Raw genomic sequence first — 19,311 nt, forward strand, 5'->3', positions numbered from 1 at the left:
CACCACCCGGAGCAACATCTTTGACCATTTGATGACAGGAGAGTACCAACAAATTATAATTTTTTTATTTCTTTTTTTTCTAATATATTTGCCTTTTTTGTAGGAACTGCCATTGAATCCGAAAAATTGTTATATTGTGTTTTTTTTCTTCTAATTTTCTCTTTTTTTTCTAGGAACGGTGACTTTATTAAAAAAAAAATCTACGCCCTTTTCCCGTCGGATGCGTAAAAATAATGATTTATTTTAACATACTAACATATATTTAAGTAGCTCTAGTTTGTATACGATAGAATTTATGCTTGTTCACTAACCCAGTAGGAGATTAACTCTGTTTGCTAGGAAGTACATTTTGAGCAATGTTTTTTGTAATGCTTTTCCCATCTTGCTTTTTTTTGGTACTGTGTCAGAGTAGTCTACTTTGTTATTCGCTTCACTCAATATCATTCTCAATGAGATTTTTTTTGGCATGAGCTAGCGATCTTGTTTTCCCCGAAGGTATTTTTATGTTATTTTACTTTTTTAACTTGGTCACTCCGAAGAGGTTTCATAGCTTGACTTCTTTCTTCTCGACTAAAATTTCTTAAGAAATGAGGCATGGAAAATACCTATTGGTTTTCCTACAAGACTTTCTAGCTCATAGCTGTCGCCTAGAACAGTTTTCACTTTAGCCTCCATGTATTTTGGGGCCAATTTGGCGCAAAAATCTTTCCCCTTATCGGACAGAAAGGTACTTTTCTTCAAAACCTTTTCCCCGACTTGGTAGGTTGGTGCTTTTGCATTCGACCGTAAGTTGTAATATTTTGCCTGTTTCTGGTAGGCTTCTTTTAAGTTTTTTCTAACTTGGGCATAGAGTTTGTCTCTTTCTTCGTCGGAAATAGTGTGCCCTTGTGTAGAATCTTGTGTGCTTTTTATCGTTACATATTCTCGTCCATCCGATATCATATTTCGTCCGAATGTTAAAAAGTACGGCGAGTATTTTGTGGAACCATGGACTGAATTCCTTATGGCATTAGCAATATTTTGAATATTTTCTGCCCATGTTTTGTGGTTTTCTTTGATAGTCGCCCTAATTGCTGCGGTTATAACTCTATTCACCCTTTCAGAGTTATTCACCTGAGGGTGATAGGCTGGTGTTAACCAGTGGGTGATTCCATAGTGCATTAACAGGTCGCCAAACACTTTTGAAGTAAATTGGCTACCGTTGTCCGTTAGAACAATTTCTGGTACTCCGAACAACAAAAATATGGATTGTTCTAGGAATTGCACCAAAGAACTGGCAGTTGCTTGCCTAAAAGGTTGTGCTAAAACAAATTTTGTTAACACGTCTGTCACCACTAGTAGACAAGTGTTTCTCCCTTTTCCCGATGCTGGGAATGGCCCTAAATAATCCAGTGTTATAAATTGCCAAGGATGGTCACAGTGTTTCTTCTGCGAACCCATAGGTGGAGTTGCATTGATGTTAGTACTTTTTGAAGTTTTGCATGCCAAACAGGACTTGCAAAAACTCTTTGCATCGAAGGCCATTTTAGGCCAAAAGAATCTTTCTTTCAGTTTTGCAAGCGTTTTCTCATAACCCAAGTGTGCAGGTTCGTGGTTTGCTTTAATCAATTCCAACCGTTCGTCAACCGGTGGATAATATTTCCAAAGGAAGCGCTTGTCTTGAACTTTTTCGGCGTCCTGGACGTATTTGAAAATTTTTGATCCTATTATTTTAAAATCTATATATTTGTCAGTGCCTTGCCCTATTTTCTCGCGTAATTCAGCGTAATCTTTATCAGTTATCTGGATTGTCTCAATTCTAGATAAACAGTCAGCAAGAATGTTATCTTTGCCTTTCCTGTACTGAATGGAAAAGTCATACGACTGGAGTTTCAAGGCCCAACGAAGTAAACGCGAGTTTCCGTTAGCCGCCGTTATCGAGAACAACCACGTTATGCTTTTGGCATCGGTAATAACCGTGAAGGTAGTACCTTCTATGTAGTGTCTAAAATTTTCAATCGCAAGAAGAACTGCTAGACATTCTTTCTCAGTCGCCGCGTACTTGCGCTGTGTGCTCGATAGCTTTTTGCTAAAATACCCTATTATTCTTTTACCTTCTGGAAACTCTTGTAGCAGTGCAGCACCAACTGCAAGTTGAGACGCATCAGTCTCAATTATAAATGGCTGATCGTATCGTGGATTTGCGAGTACCGGAGAAGACGTTAGCACCGATTTCAATTCGCTCAGTGCATTCTCCGCTTCTTCGGTCCATTTGAACCTTTTAGATTTTTTTAACAGGTCTGTTATTGGGGCTGTCACGTGACTGTAATTCTTAATGAATTTTTGGTAAAATCCCATTAACCCCATTAAACGTCTAACATCACGAATTGTTTTTGGACGAGAATAGTTTAGAATCGGTTCCAGTTTGCCACTGTCAATGGCCAGGCCATTTTCAGTAAGTAAATAACCCAAATACCGAACCTGTTTTCTACAAAACCGGCTTTTTTCAACCGAAATGGTTAATCCAGCTTTTTGCAACCGAACTGCTACTTCTTTTAGAAGACGAAAGTGTTCCACCAAAGTTTCAGTGGCTACCACTATGTCATCTAGATAGATAAATATATAGGGTTCCAAATCAAAGCCAATAGCTTTATTCATAAGCCTGCTCATGGTAAATGGAGCATTTTTAAGTCCAAATGGGACTACCTTAAACCGATACAATCCTTTTGGAGTTCGGAAAGCTGTGAAGTTCCTGGAGCTTTCCTTCAGAGGAACTTGGAAATAGGCATCTTTAAGGTCGATGATGCTAAAATATTTAGCTTTTTGCAATCTGTGAAAGATTTCATTCATGTTACGCATTGGATAAGCGTCTTTTTTAGTAACGGAGTTTATTCGACGCGAATCCAAACATACCCTAATTTTGCCATTTGGTTTCTTGACGGGAACCAAAGGACTGGCAAACTCGCTCGTACATTCCTCAATGACATCTAACTGCTCATATCGCTCCAACTCCTGATCAATTTTCTCCCACATTCCCGGCGAATACCGATACATAGGCAAGTCCCGCATTCTACCTCCCTCGATCACCTCAATTTCGTGTTCGATTAGCGTCGTTCTCCCTAATTTCGATTCACTGGTCAACGGGAAACACTTGATAGTGTCCAATAGTTGTTTTCTCTCTTCTGCCGTAAGGTCATGTTCCGTTTCAATGGAATCAATGATTTCCTCAGGATTGCTTGGGAGTTCTAATGACGGAACATCGAGAGAATCATCCTCTTCGGGTTCAGCTCGATGCCATAACTTTTCCTCTTGTTCTGTTAGCTCTAACGAGCATATTTCGAGACGAATCTCTTCTTCCGTGAAGGTTTGCTCTGAACAGTGTTCAGTCGCGAGTAACTTTAGCAATGGTTGCCCTTCTATGCCTACCATATCCAGGTCTGTTACTCCTTCATTTCCTGTCATGACTGGACGGATTTGGAATGCGTTCCAGAAATCCATCCCTAGAATTAGGGGCTTTGAAAGTTGTGGTACTATAATAGTAGGTATAACTTTGGTTACGCCTGGAAATAAATATGGGATATTTGCATAACCAAGACACTTATGTTCTGTATCATCAGCTGTGTTTATGGTCACGTTAGCCTTAAATAACTTTAAGCCGTGTGTTTCCAACAGCTTCGTTGAATTCAACACACTTATGCTAGCACCCGAGTCTAACAAGGCTATAAATTCGGTTCCCAGAACTGAGACACGAACTTTTGGACAGACATTTGGATTGACTTTAATCATCATTGCTTCTTTCACGTTTGGAACCGTTTTAGGTAGCGAGGTGCATTGGTTCCTTGTTGAACACCCCGCAGTTAGTTTAAACGTTGCCGTTGACTAAATTGCGGTGATGGTGCTGGGTGATTACGTTCACACGTTCTCGTAGTCCTCCCAAGATTGCCACAAGCGTAGCAGAACACTTTTTTCGGCTCTGTACACATACGCCAAATATGCCCTGGTTTTTGACAATTCCAACATGCTCCTGCTATATTTTCAGGGTGTTGTACTGTCTTAGAAGGGCCTTTATTACGTAACTCATTACTTTCCCTCGGCTTACGTTGAACCACGTTTACCATAACTTCCTCTGGTGATGAATACTCATCGTCAGAACAGTTTTGTGCATCCACCGCATGAACCTCGTTCCTGGAGCCGTAGCTTGAACGATACAAATTCGGGTCGTTGGCATCTATTCGATGATTTAGGTCCAACAACTGGTCTAAATGGCGCACCCTAATTGTGGCTAATTTCGACCTATAATGGGGCCGCATATTTTCCCACACAATTTCAAAAATTGTTCGCGAAGAATGAGGTTTTTTCAAACATTGGTTGAGCTTTTCAATCTCAGTCACAAATGCTACGAAAGTCTCTCCCTTCTTCTGTTTCAACTCCCTCAGTTGACTCCGAATGCCACGATCGCGATTGGGGTTGCCGAACCTGAATCGAATTTCGCTTTCAAATCTTCTCCACGAAGTACAAAGATGTTCGCGCGTAAACCACCAATCGTTGGCTTCTCCCTTTAGCTTATAGTGAATTCTATTTAACAGTTCCTCCTCATCTACTCTTTCGTGTCTAGCTAATTTTTTAACACGATTTAAAAAATCCTCCACTTGCATCGACCGATTGTCTCCAGAGAAACATATGTCCCAATTCTCTACTTTCGAACGTCCATTCCGATGGTATTCGCGCCGCGTGTTTCTGTAGCTGTCCGACGACGAAGGTCTATACCTGCTACGGCGATGTCTTTGTTCTTCGTTCCGCTCTCTACCTCTACTCGACGCTGGTGCCCTGTACTGGTCACGATAGTTTCCCCGATCTATTTCCCGATCACTACTTTCACCCGACGACGAAGATTTGTGCCTGTTATGGTAGTGTCTTCGTTCTATTTTTATCTTACTGTGACGCGCGTTTTCCGAAAACCTGTAACTAGATCCGGATTCTTCCCCTTCACTTTTATAATCGGACCCCCGTGTCCGTTCCTGATTATGTCTGACCCGAAACCTCTCGTCTGACGACGAAAAATCTACTGCTGAACGCATTTTATTGCATCCGAAACGTTCCCTGCTATCTCGTTTATTCCCACGGGACCTACGATCAAGCCCTTGCGATTTATTTACCCCAAATCGTTCTGGCTTACTACCTTTGATTCTATGCCCTGTCTCGAGTTTCGAAAATTTTTCTTGCATATCAGATGTTTCCGATTGTTCCCCTGAATTTCGTTTTGGAATCGCTCCTTTCCTATCAACGACTTTCTTTGTCGATTGGTCACTTTTTCGCTCCGTATCAGTACCGATTTCACGCCAATTCAACGATTTTGCACCGCGCTGCTCCTGATCTGTTTCTTCTACTGAATACTCTGAATCGTATGTTACCCTCTGGTCACACGCGCGTATAATCCCTTCCACATTCTTGCAATAGTCTTCTTTCAACCTAATCTGCTCTTCATTTGTTGCTTCAGCTGACGCTACTCGTATGAGATAGTGCCGAAGTCGCGAAATGTCCGCTTGATCAAATTGTTTTCTTAATCTCCTTTTAACCAGTACAACTTTCTCTTCAACTTCAGTAATCTCTTCCTCAATCGTTATACTCGAATTGTACCTTCTTGGCTCCTTTCTCTCCTCTTTATAAACTCTTCGCAACTCTCTTTTCTTATCATCTGCTTTTGCCTTTTCATCAACCGATAACTGACGCAAAGCGATTTCGAAATCTAATTCATCATCTTCCAAATGATCTGGATTTGGTAAAATGTACCACCTAACCATTTTGCCGATTAAAAATTCAAAACCCAAACCAAAATATCAAACCCAAAACCAAAAAAAAAACTTTACAGCTAAACTATATATCTAAGAAAAGTAAAAAATATATACAAATTCAATGTTGTATAATTTCAACTTAAGCAAATTCAGTTCAAATAAGTCTATATACAAAGAAAGAAAATATAAGCGAAAAAAATTTTGGTTGTGAACCAAATCTCCACCCGCAACAAGAAAGATAATTTAAATTAATTTTGGTTGTCAATCAACCAAAATTTGCGCTAAAAATTTCCAAACAGCAAAATCTAAAAACTTTTTGCGTTGGGCGCCAATGTAACCGTTTTCGTACGAGAGATTAGAGAAATCTCAAACTCGGTGGTTTATGCGCCACTCTCGCGGTTAACGAGAGACCACCAGTCGTGTTAGCTTGCCCGACTATGCTACTAAAGCATGAAATCGTTCCTCAGGGTATTCGCTCGAACGGTCCACTTTAGCTACACCAAAATATCAGAACCAACTGTCTTATGTTCACCGTGTTACCTTCGCCATCGACTAAATTCGCAATTTAAATTTCACACTCTTCCACAACCTGAAAACCGTCGAATCGAGAACAAAATTTCGGAAAACCAAAGTGGAGAAAACGAAACGGAAACAAGAGTGAGTTCCTTAAAGGATTCTGTTCATAACGTAACGGAAACTCAAAAAAACGTAAATTTAAACTTGTATTTTCATACCACTTTAGCTAATTCAAAACGTTCGGATCGGACAATAGTTTATACGAGGGCGGGCAAAATGTCAACATGGCCATGAAAACTTAACGAACATACCTGCGCAGGTTTTTTGTGGCGGGAACGATGACGACGAATTAGCGATGGTCGCCGCCGCACGGATGTGGATCCACTGCACTGACTCAAAGTCGACGAAGTGTGGTCGACTACGGCGGCTCGTGTGCGTCTGGCCGAATTAAAGGTGCGGAGTGTGGTTCGGCTGGACGGAAGACTTCCGGTTTGGTCGACGAGAGCAGAAACCTCCGCAACAGACAACGTACCCTGGAAGGACCTCACGTACTAAGATTCCGTACCGATCCCCCACGATGAAATGAACTGCTACTTCGGATTGTTGGCTCTCGGACAACTTCGCAAACGTGATAACGGAAACCACCAACTCCGTTTGACTACCGAGACGGCGGGCCTTAGCGCGGCACACGAGCACAAAATACCAGCAAAATCCAGCCCGTACAAAACGCTCGTTGGACGAGCGCTGCTGTTCAACGCGAACGCAAATTAATTAAATGTTCAAAAACTAAAATATCCAAAAATTACCTTTGTACTCAAATCTTTCCGAAACACCAGAACAGAATTCACTTTAGAAGTGTTTTAGTAACACCGAAAATTTAAATCTATATGGACAAATTAAAATTACTTTGTTACAACTCACTCTCCTTTAACTTAAAATTCAAAAATTACCTTGAACTTATTTTAATTCAAACACCATCACTTGAAATCACTTGAGGAAACTTTTAGCGAACTTCTGTTCTCCAGCCGATTCTTTTGCGAAGTGGACGAGTGTGAAATGGTTTCAAACCACGAAACCTCGGTCTATTGTACCGATTTGGCGGTTTAATTCGGAACATGTCCGCGCCCATGCGAAGGCAGTAAAGTTCTTTGGTATGGCGGCTATATACTTCGATACCTTTTGTGTATGTTCACCCGCCACCATGCGGTGACTGGCTGAACTTCATGTTCATACCACACCTAAACAATTATATAAAGCTCAAGTTGTGTGGCGGCTTTTCGAAATGTTTCATGCTGGAATTATTTCAGCACACGTTAAAATGAAACTAACTAGGTTTTGATGACAGATTACCTAAAATTCTGAAATACGTTACAAGACATTTTCCGATCTCGACGCACTGCGTTGAATGATATAAGAAATTCGACGTTGCGCGCCTTGGTTAAAAAGTCGCAATTGCGACTGATTGCATAACCTTTCTGTATGAGAAAGGCAAAACTCTGAAGAATTGTATGTTTTACAAAAATACTCATAACTTCTATATTTTTATTTCGATTGCACTGAATAATCGCTCATTACTTTCGTAATTGATCATATTTCAATATCCATGAATGAAAATATTTAAAAAATCGTACTTCTTTGAGTAATTCACAGTTAAATAAAAAGAAAATAAATTTTTTTGCGAAAATAGCAATTATTTTTTATGGCAATTATTATTATTGAATACCCAGGCAGTTTAGTCACTATAATAACATATAAGAAAGAATTTAAATAATTCTATCAGTATTTATTCACATACTTTCCTGTATGGTTAGATACAATTTATGACTGGTTATGTTATTGACATATCATAACTGTAGCTTTATATATACAAGTTAGCGAAAATTCTAATTGAAATATTCAAATCAACAGTCAGACTATAGAAATCATCAATGGGGAAACACGTGGCTCTGCATAAACAACCATGCGGTAACATGCGGCTAACCGACATTTGTGATTTCTTACCTGTTTCGCCATTGCGCTATATGATCGGTGTAAAGTTAGACCGGACTAAGTAGCAAAATCTCAAAAGATGAGATGATGATAGGATTGAATCAAGAATTTCTTCTTCAACTACATTTCAATTGCGCCAGATTTGAAAAATATTATCATTAGCATGAATTATGGAATAAATCCATTGCGACTAATACCGTAAAGAATGCAAAGATTCAATCTTTGTACACGTTTTTCTCTGTAGCAGTGTAATATCGCTTAGTCCGATCTGGCACAAAACCGACATCATGCATGCGCGTGCGATTTGTATTCATTTTCACTGAAGTTAGAATGGACATACGGCATTTGGTAGAAATGTGGCTTCAAATATGGGTATTTCATCAAGTTTACTAAAATATGAATAACTCGCAAACGAAGCATCGTAGCTACGTAATGTAAGCGAACGAAAAATTCTACACAAAGCAAGCTAAAATCGTACGCAATAATATGGGGTACTTTTGAATAAAATATCTGAGATATTTTGGTTCGAACTAGAAAATGCTAGCCGTGATTAATCATCAAAATTTTAAAATTTTAGTTATACCAAAAATAGCTTAATTCCTTACGCAACTTTATGCGAGAGGGATTGTTGATATCTTTTACGTGAAAGTTTTAAAAATTCGACAAAGCGCCGCAGCCGATCCTGTAACCTTTCACCTTAATCTGAAAAATAGTTTTCACTACCAGGTTCTCGTCAACGCCAATAAACTTAACAATTTATAGAAACTATATTTTCCACTGTAACTAACTGAAAAGATGCTACACAATTCTAGACAAACATGTCAACTGGTTCTAAGAGCAAATGAGAGCCTGCCTTTACTTTCTTTTTCGATTATAAAACTTCATTATAAAACATTCCAATATTGTTTCAGAGTATATCGAAAGATTCTCATTTCGACTAACATATTATGTTTAGAGTTAAGGAACAAACATATAAGCGATCGGCCGCTCTTTACAAAGAGAAAGTAAATAAGGAGAAACCATCATTTATAATTAGGACTTTTTGACGTGTTTGGCTAGAATTATTCGGCATTTCTGATTACAACTACTGTAAATCAATTGAACAAAAACACATTCTCAAGGTTAGTTTTAAAAACCTTACCTTCGCCGGAACCTTTGTCCCCGAAACTTTGTCTACAGAGAAACTGGTGTTTCTCTGTAGACAAAGAAGAACAACAGATTCCGCTTTATTTGTCTTGAAAGTAAAATTCAAGAATGGTTGCATCAGCTGCCTTTTGAGACCGCAGCCAATGTGTCCAACATAACACAAAAGGACATGACGGTAATGTAAAACATTCTTGTTTAGTTTTTAAAATCTTACCTGTGCCGATCCTTTTTCAGCTTCGCTGGAACCTGTATCCTGAACCTGAAACACAAAATTGCGGAATTTCCACATAGACAAAAATTACCACACTATATATACCAAACGAGATTCAAAAACGCAAATGAATCGTTTTAGCTTTGATCCGAAAATGTAAGAACGAGACAAATAATCTTCCGAAAAACAGAAACTGAAATCATTCATCTCTTTCGCTCTCACTGCCTGGAATAGGAACAATAAATGTAATCAACTGTGACAGAGCAGGATTGGCATGTGATTTGGCGCACTGGGCAGAATACAAACTCGCAACATACTCAACCGGTCTTCGTAAAATTTGAGAGATTAATTCAGTAGATACAGAACACTAGATTAGGATTGTCGCTGATGTTACTATTGTTTTCGCTTCGAAACATGTTTGTTTTGTTTTCGGTATTTATCTGTCAAGGTGCCGCCCGTCTCTCTGATAAAAGTTTTTGGTCTATACTCTTAGTACACGCAGAAAAATTTGGTTGTAACAACAAACTGTTTAGTTTATGTTCAAATTGGTAAAATGCAGAGTTTGCATATTATTCATTTTCGTCTCTGTTGTGATGTTTATGCATTCAAAACATGCATAAAATTTAGGTAACCGAGAGGCAGACAGAAAAATTATGTGAAATTCGCTATGAAACAAATTTCCAATTGCAAAAATCATGTGTGAAATCGATAGATTCAATATAGTGATTTTTCTCGGAGTAAATTTTCGACTCTTATTGTTAATAACTGAAAAAGTTTGTATATGCCGCACAATAAAATGAAAACTTATCAAAATTCAATACAGATTTAGATAATTTGTGCATTCTAATTAATGAAAATGCACCACCCACGAATGGCTATTATTTTGCTGGCTATAACACACAAAAATGATTAGTCGCTATGAAAAGGATAGAGGTTTTTTTTGCTTTTTTCTATTTGGCCCATTTGACTGGTATTTACCGGTATCAAAACAATGATGTTCCTATCACTGATGCCAGCGACAATCCTAATCTAGTGTTCTGTATCTACTGTTGAGCCACAGCCTATGTCTAACTAACGAATAATTATTTAATACGCTAGTTGGTTCGACTGACAAATGTCAAAAACTCTCCAAAGAAGACATTAGTAGTCTAAAAGATTGTTAGATAGATTGTCAAAGTCCGTTTGACATGAGATTTTGATGCTCAGATGCTTTTTAGTTGGACAATGGTCCAACTCAAAGGCGTTGTTTATGTTATAAAGGCCCGCATAGAGTGAAGCCAAATCCACCTATCAAACAGTCAGATGGCTACCTATCGTGCAAAGTAAACAAACATTCTTCTTTCGGAGAACATGCAAGAAAAGTATTAGTGTTGAGAAAAATAATATCATGGCGAAATATTTCAATCGCCTAAACATGACACTGTATTCAGTTTATTATACTTTTTGTAACAATGTAAAATAAATTACATGGAATAGTATTATGAAAAAGTCACTCAAAGTTACAGCAAAAACTGTGGGTACCAGGAACAAAGAAAAGAGGGTCACTTTAGGCAGTGTTGCTCATTCCTCTGTACGGGACTCTATAATACCGCAGACTCTAGTCCAACTAGCGGAGGTCCAAAAAAGCGGTCCAGTTAAAAAGTGTCCAACCAGCGAATCACGACTGTACCTATGAATAATTAAAATTATATGAATGGTTCCGAAATGAAATCTGTACGAAAATTTTCGTATGTATTTATAACCTGGCTCATATTAGAAGTCGACAAGAGCACCGCGATAATCCGAATAAAGGACAATTGTCATGAGGGCTAGAGTGGAGGTCATTGAATTTAAATGCTTTGTAGACTTCTTGGCGTGGTAAGGAAACATTCCTCCCTGGACCATTGTCCAACTAAAAAGCATCTGAATGTCAAAATCTTATCGGGTGGTTGTAAATAGTTTGACTCAGGCAAATGATATTGCTGGCTACGGGCCCTTTACGAAGGAGTACAGGGTGTATATTCCAGCTAGCATGGTTGAAGTCAGTGGGGTCGTTTCCGAGTCGAGTCTGAATTGCGAGGACCTGCTAAAATATGGGACTGGCTGTTTCAAAAACCCCATGCTTAAGCCAGTGAAGATACTGAAATGTAAACGTTTGCATTCAGCATCAGTCGCAGCTGATGGCAAGAAAATATACGTCAACTCAGACTCTTATCGGGTGACCTTCGCCGGTTCTGCTCTACCCAACTACCTCCTCTTTGACAAGGTTCGTCTACCTGTTCGCCTCTTTGTGCCGCGGATCATTAACTGTACTAATTGCAAACAATTGGGACACACAGCATCCCATTGTAGCAATTAAGCCCGTTGTGGGAAATACGGTGGGAATCATGCGGATGATTCCTGTGGTAGAGATGTCGAAAAGTGTCTCTACTGTGGGGGTAACTCACATGATCTCCTTTCATGTCCCGCGTACAAACAGCGCGAGGAGAATCTTAAGCGTTCCCTTCAGAGACGCTCTAAGCGATCTTTTGAAGAAATGCTTAAGATAGTTACGCCACCTCTCTACGACCATCTATACCAACTTGTCTACTGACGAAGGCGACTGTGATGAACCCCAGGAGGGACCATCTTCTGTTGTGCCTAGCAGCAATAGAAAAAGGTGGAACATTTCCTCCCCCAAACTTCGTCGTAAAAGCCAGAAGGTTGGCTCATGGGCCCCCTAAAATAACTACTAAAGGAAGTACTGGTGCAAAACCGAAGTAAGTCGCTCCCGGTCTCAGTAACCTGAGCTCAGAAAAGGAGTTCCCAGCACTCCCAGGAACATCAAAAGTGTTCCCATATCTCAGCCAGAGAAAGAAAACAGCGCCGGCTTAATAAATTTCTCTGACATTGTGGACCGTATTCTTACAACTTCAAATATTTCTGACCCCCTTAAAAGCATCTTGATAAGCTTTCTCCACGCAGTAAAACTTTCTTGATGCAGTTCACTGCGAAATGGCATCTCCTTTCAGCGATTTCAACTCCCACTTTAGTTTTAGGTGATTTCAACTCCCACGGCACGGCATGGGGTGCCTTCATGACGATAATCGATCTACCCTACTCCATGAGATTTGCGACAACTTCAATATGACTATTTTGAATATTAGTGAAATGACACGGATTCCTGTCCCTCCAGCGCGTCTGAGCACCTTAGACCTGTCCCTCTGCTCGACATCGCTGCGGTTAGATTGCATGTGGGAGGTAGTCTCTGATCCCCACGGCAGCAACCATCTGCCAATCGTAATTAATATTGGTAACGGTTCAGGGCCACCGAATACAATCAATGTTTCGTATGACCTCACACGAAATATTGATTGGAAGAGCTACGCGTCCGGGATATCCGACAAAATCGAGTGCACTCAAGAGCTTCCTCCGGGGGAAGAGTGCGGGTTCCTGGCTGGCTTGATTCTCGATACCGCGATTCAAGCTCAGACTAAACGCGTACCAGACGCGAACTCACGCCGGCGTCCTCCCAATCCATGGTGGGACAAAGAGTACTCAGAAATATAAGCGGAGAAGGCCGCTGCGTATAAGACCATCCGGGACGACGGACTACCAGCTAGCTACCGACAGTACGCAATGGTTGAAACACGCATGAAGAGTTTGATGAAAGCCAAAAAAACGTAGCTACTGGCGCCGGTTCGTCGACGGACTAACGAGAGAAACATCGATGAGCACTCTTTGGAGTACGGTCCGGCGCTTACGAAATCGAAACAGTACTACCAAGAGCGTGGAATATTCAAACCGTTAGATATTCGATTTTGCCAAGAAGGTTTGTCCGGATTCCGCCCCGGGACAAAAGATCTACCGCGCCGCGTCCCCTCACGATAACGCGAACGGAACACAGTTTTCGATTGTAGAGTTCTCACTTTCTCTCTTATCATGTAACAATAAAGCCCCAGGGCCAGACAGAATCAAATTCAACTTGTTAAAGAATCTGCCAGCCTCTGCCAAGAGATGCTTGTTGAATTTATTTAATAAGTTTCTTGAGGGTAATATTGTCCCTCATGACTGGAGGCAAGTGAAGGTCATCGCCATTCAAAAACCAGGAAAACCAGCCTCCGACCACAACTCGTATCAACTGATTGCGATGCTGTCCTGTATCCGAAAGTTGTTCGAGAAAATGATCTTGTTTCGCCTCGACAATTGGGTTGAAGCAAATGGCTTACTGTGGTTTCCGCAAAGGCAAAGGGACGAACGATTGCCTTGGGTTGCTCTCAACAGAGAAGCTGCACCAACATGGTCTTTCACCGACTTTAAACAACTTTTTGCTAAACTTGCTGTCTGAAAAACATATGCATTTTTCGCATGCTGATTTATCGCCATTACGAATTAGTTACATGGGCCTTCCCCAGGGCTCATGTCTAAGCCCTCTTCTCTATAACTTTTACGTGAATGACATTGACGAATGTCTTGTCAATTCCTGCGCGCTAAGGCAGCTTGCAGATGACGGTGTGATCTCTATTACAGGTCCCAAAGCCGTCGATCTGCAAGGACCATTGCAAGATACCTTGGACAATTTGTCTGCTTGGGCCCTCCAGCTGGGTATCGAGTTCTCCACGGAGAAAACTGAGCTAGTCGTATTTTCAAGGAAGCGTGAACCAGCGCAACTACAGCTTCAATTAATGGGTCAAACTATTGCTCAAGTTTCAACTTTCAAATATATCGGGGTCTGGTTCGACTCTGAAGGAACCTGGGGATGTCACATTAGGTATCTGAAACAGAAATGCCAACAAAGGATCAACTTTCTCCGAACAATAACCGGAACATGGTGGGGTGCCCACCCAAGAGACCTGATCAGGCTGTACCAAACAACGATATTGTCGGTAATGCAGTACGGGAGTTTCTGTTTCCGCTCCGCTGCGAACATACATTTCATCAAACTAGAGCGAATCCAATATTGTTGTTTGCGTATTGCTTGCATGCACTCGACACATACGATGAGTCTAGAAGTGCTGGCGGGTGTTCTTCCGCTGAAAAATCGATTTTGGGACCTCTCAGAGCGATTGCTGATCCGATGCGATAACTTGAACCCGTTAGTAATTGCAAATTTCGAAAGGCTTGTCGAGCTCAATTCTCAAACCCGATTTATGTCGATTACATGGCTCAAAATATCAATCCTTTTTCATACTATCCAAACCATGTCAATCTCCTCCATGCTTCTGATTCAACTGTATTCTTTGACACATCCATGAAGGACGAAATCCTTGGAATCCCGGATCACATACGTCCGCAAGTGATCCCAAGCATCTTTCATAGTAAATTTCGAGAAGTCGACTGCAACAAGATGTTTTACACCGACGGGTCAAGCCTCGACGGCTCCACTGGCTTCGGTATATTCAATCAAAACCTCACCGCCTCATTCAAACTCAATGATCCTGCTTCAGTTTACGTCGCAGAACTTGCTGCTATTCAGTATACCCTTGGGATCATTGATACTTTGCCCGCCGATCATTACTTTATTGTTTCGGATAGCCTCAGCTCAATCGAGGCTCTCCGTTCAATGAAACCTAAAAAGCACATTCCATATTTTCTGGTGAAAATCTGGGAGCGCCTGCGTGCTTTGTCTATAAGATCGTACAAGATTACCTTAGTTTGGGTTCCGTCGGATTGCGTCATTCCAGGTAATGAAGAAGCGGACTCTTTAGCTAAGGCGGGCGCTTTACAAGGTGACATATATGAAAGACCAATTAGCTTCAACGAATTTTTCAGTATTACTCATCAGAGAACCCTCGAAAGTTGGCAAACTTTACGGAGCAATGGTGAACTTGTAGTGCATTTCCATTCAGGGACCGCTGCAGCTGTTAACACACCATATTTTCTGCTAACAAAAATCCACGCAACGCAATCGAATTTTCGTTACAGTTAATGAATAACGGCCACTCCAATGGATTTCCTGTGAACACCGGTAACTCTTTCGAAAGCGCTTGCCGAGCAGCCAATTGTTGCTCAGATGGGCCCGCCACTGCATGATGTGTACTGATTGCTGGCTCAGGTATCCCAGTCAAAAAAAATGCGGACGAACATGGTCAGGGAATTTAAACAGTTTGACGTTTGATTCAACTCGCCTGTGCTAATTGCCCCTAGGAACAAATGCAATTTGCGAATGCGATTTAAAGGCAATTCCAATACTTAGCCAAATTTTCTGGCGGCTGAAATGGACTGTTTTTTTGCTTTTTTCAAACATGGCGGTTCATGTTTGGCTAAAGCTTAAAATAGTGTTTTAAACAATTGGCGTTTTCTCGCTTGTATTTTGTTTGCCTAATGCTTTTCATTTAGCCAACGAATGTGGGAAATTGTGGAATCGTGTGTAAGTATAGTGGAACAAGATCTCTGACCAAGAGTCTTGTCAAAGTCAGATTGTGGTAAGTTTTTGTATGCAATACCAATTTCACCATTGATTCTTCCTATAGTTTCGTGGTGATTACCTAGTATATTGATAAATTTATATAAGTAGATAATGGATCCGAAAATAAGTATTTTTTGTAATTTTCATATTAGGCAATTAAGGGCGACTAAATGGCGCGTTCCCTGGGTGATTTGGAGGCGATTTAAGGGCGGGTAGAGCGGCAAAACAATGACGGCGGTAAATCGTCCAAATGTTGCATTTGAAATAGCCACCTAGTTGCCAGCAACTTGCTGGCAAATTGAAGGGCAATTAGCGCATCCGAGTTGGCAAATAGCCCCCCGTTAGCCAGCAACTTGCCCTTTTTGACTGGGATGGATATTTCGAGAGACGGAATAATAGTTTGGATATGCCTCGAGTGTGGGGTAGCTATTCCCGATCAGAATGAAATAACAAGATTATAACAGAACACAATTTTTGTAACATATTGTGGTTTAAACTAGGTCTCGTTAGTAGTTAAAATAACATAAATTTATAACAAGTAACAATGCGAGATATAGTTTTGGAATATTCCTGTTATGTATTTCTGATCGGGTTAGGTTCACATTTGGGTGCGGTGTGCTATGAAGCAAATGTTGCTCGTTTGCGTTGGATCGAAATACATATTGGGTGTCTCAGCTAACCTATTACCAATCACTAAATCTCCAACCCAATAGTTTACTTGTTCAAGGATGTTATCTTATGTCTTACCTTCTGAGCTCTGATAGAGCGCTTGAACATTTGGATCATATTCTAAGCTCGGAACTGGTCCGAGAAGTCGATTGCTCTAAGATGTTTTACACTGCCGGATCAAACCTCGAAGGGTCCACTGGTTTCGGTATTTTCAATCAAGTTCACCGCCTCCTACAAACTCAGTGACCCTGCTTCAGTTTACACCGCAGAACTAGCTGACATTCAGTATTCCCTTGGAGTCATTGAAACATTACCCGGAGACCATTGCTTCATCGTTTCGGATAGCCTCAATTTCATTGACGCTATTCGCTCGATGAAACATGGAAAGCACTGCTTGTATTTTTGGGGAAAATACGGGAGCTCCTGAGTGCTTTATCTGATAAATCTATCCAGATATATTTCCGACCCGTATCTGAGCCGTACTACGAAATCGTATGGAGGAACCCCTACCGGCTCGAGGAAAACCGCCCGCGTCCCAATACATGATGCAGCCGTTCGCATTTGTAATCCTGGCCGTTGATTCCTGATGCCGGAAACTGAAAGTTTATATCCCCCCCCCTGTCAGCCTTGTCCACCCTCTCACCCATGTCTCTGATACACAGATGTACGACTTCATCCCCCCTTCTCCCCTTGAATATCTTCCCAAAACTTATGTGAAATGAAGAAATGGGGCTTCTAGTTTTACTTGACCAATATTTAATCTCGTTAAGAAAAGCCCAACAGTACCGCGCTATAAAATAGCCTAAATTAATTCCCCCTTAATCTTAATAAAATTGAACCACTCCCTCTAGTTATTTCTAGTTAATAGGCTTGTAAAATGTTCCGCTTAGTTAATAATTAATTACTCCAACAATCTCCCTTCTAAAAATCATAAAGTGCATTACTATACAAAGAACACACAAAATGACCCGTCCCCCTAATCTTATGAATATTATAATATCCCCTCTTGTATATATATAAGTTAGCTGTAAAGTTTTTTTTTTGTTTCATTATATAAAACAAAATAATATTGAAATGTGTAAGTTTTTTTGTTTTAAGAAATTCAAAATGTAAAACAATGAAAAAATGGCACCTTTAAGCTAACGCATACGTGCCTTATCAAATAAACAAATTAATAAAAGTAAAAAATCTCCTTTGGAGAGTTTTTGATATCTGTCAGTCGGTCCAACTAACGATTCAAATTCGTTAGTTGGACAAAGGATTGGCTCAACCAGCGAATCACGACTGTGACTATGGCAACAATTCCGCTATGTCCTGAAAATGTATGGAATTTGATGAAAAATTCCTAATATCTTCAAAGTGGTTTAAATGCGAAATCGGCAACATTTGGCGGGTTTTATTTCGCCATTATAACAACAAAGAGCTGGTCTTCCATATGATATATTGCATTCAACCGGAAACTACCGGAAAATCAACTTTTTAAATTTTAGGAGAACTTGAAAATTTTCTATGTTATATTTAATACATGTGTGCCTATAATGCTCAGTAAACATTAAGGTAATTGATTTGATCTAAAAATACATAGTATGATTCTACAGGTCTTCTTTTACAACTTTGATGGCAGTTTTGAGTAAAAATCGCTTCGGATTCTCCTGAACTTTTCAATCGAACTCACAATATTTGAGGATAGTAAGCAACTCAAAAATAAACTAAAATCAGTCGATTACTACCGATGGAGAAGTGCGTAAATACATTTTGATCAGGTTTTAAATTAATTTACTCCTCTGTGCAATGACGAGTCGTTCTACTAGAGAATGCTTATTTTCGTGTAGAAGGCCAACTGATTTGCTCTAATTTAGTCGATTTTCAAATCTTACATCAGTTTCAGCTACTAGACTACTATTAAAAATGTACAGAGCAAATATCTATCTCGAGCTATTGAATTGTATGAAATCGAATGGATTATTAAATGGTACTGTTGCCAATAGCGAAATAACAACGATTACACCAAATGCCTCCAAACCAAACACCAACATCAGCTATAAAGTATCAAATGCCGATGGAAATGAATTTACAACAGCGACCCGTAAGTACAAGAAACAAATAAGATCATCCAACCGTGAGCATCATGAATGCAGTACCGATGACGGCATGAACGTGAGCGAAAACGCGAGACAAGATGGACCGAATGACCGCCAAGGTGCGGTAGTCAACGCAGCTAATGTTTCACTACCAAGAAAGAGGATCTCAACACGCAGCAGCGAGCTACGGCAACAAGACCCGATAGGCAGGCATTTTGAAAGTTAATTTTCATTTTTACATAGTATAAAAAACATAAAGGTCCCACGACTCAGTTACGAGTCAGTTAGTTCTAGATTTTCAAAATTTTATGTAAATTCGTATAAACATAAAAAAGAGGTTGGGTGGCCAAAATATATGGGGTGGCCAAAATACCTCTGATTTTCCACCTCCCAAATTATCTCCCTTACTCCTACGAAAATGGCAACCCTATACAACCATAAATAAACAAAATCTTCCAAACATAAAATTCACTACTGCTTCCGGCTGCTATAATAACGCGTGTTCAATAAAAAATGAGAATTTTTTAGTCATATAGTTTAAAAACAAAAATAAAAGTTTCA

The 19,311-nt window shown here is 40.1% G+C and overlaps 1 protein-coding gene across 1 annotated transcript in view; it reads left to right on the plus strand.

The window, feature by feature from the left end:
• Positions 1 to 19,311, plus strand: part of LOC131682930 (sodium/hydrogen exchanger 9B2) — a 588,370-nt gene that overhangs the window by 566,328 nt on the left and 2,731 nt on the right. The window lies entirely within an intron of this gene.

This window comes from Topomyia yanbarensis, chromosome 2 (genome assembly GCF_030247195.1).
Source record: "Topomyia yanbarensis strain Yona2022 chromosome 2, ASM3024719v1, whole genome shotgun sequence".
NCBI lineage: Eukaryota > Metazoa > Arthropoda > Insecta > Diptera > Culicidae > Topomyia > Topomyia yanbarensis.